This window comes from Colobus angolensis, unplaced genomic scaffold (genome assembly GCF_000951035.1).
Source record: "Colobus angolensis palliatus isolate OR3802 unplaced genomic scaffold, Cang.pa_1.0 Scaffold31, whole genome shotgun sequence".
Lineage (NCBI taxonomy): Eukaryota > Metazoa > Chordata > Mammalia > Primates > Cercopithecidae > Colobus > Colobus angolensis.
Window position 1 is genome coordinate 4,264,551 of NW_012116377.1, and position 2,970 is coordinate 4,267,520.

Consider the following 2,970-nt stretch of genomic DNA (forward strand, 5'->3'; position numbering starts at 1 on the left):
ATTCTCCTGCCTCAGCCTCCCAAGTAGCTGGGGTTACAGGTGGCTGCCACCACACCCGGCTAATTTTTGTATTTTTAGTAGAGACGGGGTTTCACCGTGTTAGCCAAGACTAGTTGTTGTTAACTTAGCAAAATTATGAACTCATTGTCATTTACAAATTATTATTTTATGCTCAAATTGTCACATCCTTGTTTTCTGCTAAGAACAGAATGCTCCAGGATCCATTCAGACTTTTTTTCTTGCTTCAAGGAATCAACAACTGTTAGTTTCCTATTGATGTTATAATTTAGTCACATCTATAAGGTCCTTTTGCATGTACACAGGTTTGGGGGATTAGAATATTTACATCTTTGGGAGGGTACTATTCTGTCTGGCTTCTGGCCCCCAAAGTTTCACATCCATTTCACATATAAAATGCATGTATTCTATTCCAAATTACCCAAAGTATCAGCCCACTGATACTTTTGTAAAATCTTTGATAACTGGGGTGGAGGGTGTGGAGTAATATCTCATGTATATCTCATCAGCTCCACCTGAGGATATCCTCAGACTCAAGCCTTTTCTTACATTTTGTCCTTTTTCTCATAGTCCGAGCTGGCAGTGTTTCTGCTGGTATAAAATTCTCAAGAACCTTGTGAGTCTCCTTTGTGTGTCGTGGGAATTAATTCCATTAGACAAACAGGAAGCTCCTCTACAGACAGATGGAATAATCTCATATCTGTTTCTGGTTTCTGCTGAGATGGCTGTGTCAGTTGCCTAGTCTCTTCAAAGAGCCCGCAGCATGAATGAATATTCTGATCTTTTGATTCTTCTGAGGCACTAGAAAAAGGTTGTACAACTGCACCCTTGGCTTTTCCTCCAGAGCACACATTCTTTGCAGTGAATCCCCTAATTTTAGCATCTTTTGCTATATGGAAGGCTGAGAATTTCCCAAATCAAGTACTGGTTCCTTTTGGCTTAATAGTTCTTCCCTCAACTTCTCTCTTTTCTTTCGCATTTTATATAAGCAGTAGGAAGAAACCAGAAAATCTCCCCAGCTAAATATCCAAGTTCATTGTTTATAAGTTCTGCTCTCCTCATAACTGTAGGACAAAATTCAGCTCAGTTTCTCCTACTATTTGAGGACTCCCTTTCCTCCTGTTTCCAGTAGCATGCTCCTCACTTCCTTCTGAGCCCTCACCAGCAGGAATATATTTTTTTTCCTCGAGATAGAGTCTTGCTCTTTCGCCCAGGCTGGAGTGCAATGGCACAGTCTCGGCTCACTGCCACCCCTGCCTCCTGGGTTCAAGCGATTCTCCTGCCTCAGCCTCCCGAGTAGCTGGGATTACAGGCATCTGTCACCATGCCCGGCTAATTTTTGTATTTTTAATAGAGACGGGGTTTCACCATGTTGGCCAGGCTGGGCTTGAACTCCTGACCTCGTGATCTGCCTGTCTTGGCTTCCCAAAGTGCTGGGATTATAAGTATGAGCCACAGCGCCTGGCCCCCAGCAATATTTTTAATGTCCATATTTCTATTAACAGTTGTTATGATGATTTACATATTCTTTAACACTGTATGTTCTATTACATTTTCCTTTTTTTTAGACAGGGTCTCTCTAGCCCAGACTGGAGTGCAGTGGTGCAATCACAGGTCACTGCAGCCTTGACCACCTGTGCTCAAGTAACTTCCCAGTTCAGCCTCCCGAGGAGTTGGGACCACAGGCAAGACACCATGTATGGCTAACTTTTAAATTTTTTTTGTAGCCGGGTGCAGTGGCTCACACCTGTAATCACAGCACTTTGGGAGGCCGAGGTGGGTGGATCATGAGGTCAGGAGATCCTGGCTAACACGGAGAAACCCTGTCTCTACTAAAAATACAAAAAAATTAGCTGAGTGTGGGGGCAGGCACCTGTAGTCCCAGCTACTCTTGAGGCTTAGGCAGGAGAATGGCGTGAACCCGGGAGGCAGAGTTTGCAGTGAGCTGAGATTGCGCCACTGCACTCCAGCCTGGGGGACTGAGCGAGACTCTGTCTCAAAATAAATAAATAAATAAATAAATAATTTTTTTTTGTAGAGATGGGGTCTTCCTATGTTGCCCGGGCTGGTCTTGAACTCCTGGGCTCAAGCCATCCTCCCACCTCGGCCACCCAAAGTGCTGGGATTACAGGTGTGAGTCATCGCGCACTTCCTCTATTGTGCTTTTCATTTCCTTCAGAGTCCTCACTAGCAGAGTTGCTAACCCATACTTCTACTAATAATTAAGGCATTCTAGGCTTTTTCTGTCATCCTCAGAATTCTCCAGCCTCTGCCCAGTGCCCAATTCCAAAGCCACTTCAACACTGTTAGGTATTTGTTAGAGAAGCATCCCACTTGGAGGTACCAAAATCCATATTTCATATTGTTGCTTTAACAACCTACCACAAACTTTGTGGTTTAGAACAGTACCAGTTCTTTATAGTTCTGGAAGTCAGAAATAGGTCTTATGGGACTAAAAGTGTCAACAGGGCTATTTTCCTTCTGGAGCTCTAGGGAAGAATCTTTTTCCTTGCATTTTCCAGCTTCCAGAGACTTTCTGGATTCTTTGGCTCATGTCCATGTCACTCCAGCATCAACTTCATCACATCTCTGATTCTGAACTTTGGACCCCATCTTGTGTGTTTTTTTTTTTTTTTTTTTTTTGAGACGAAGTTTCGCTCTGTTGCACAGGCTGGAATGCAGTGGCGCGATCTCAGCTCACTGCAAGCTCCGCTTTCCAGGTTCACACCATTCTCCTGCCTCAGTCTCCTGAGTAACTGGGATTACAGGTGCCTGCCACTGCACCCGGCTAATTTTTGTATTTTTTGTAGAGCCAGGGTTTCATCATATTGGTCAGACTGGTCTCAAACTTCTGATCTCAGGTGATCTGCCTGCATCAGCCTCGCAAAGTGCTGGGATTACAGGCATGAACCGCTGCGCCCGGCCTCAAATTTTTTTTTTTTTTTTTTTTTT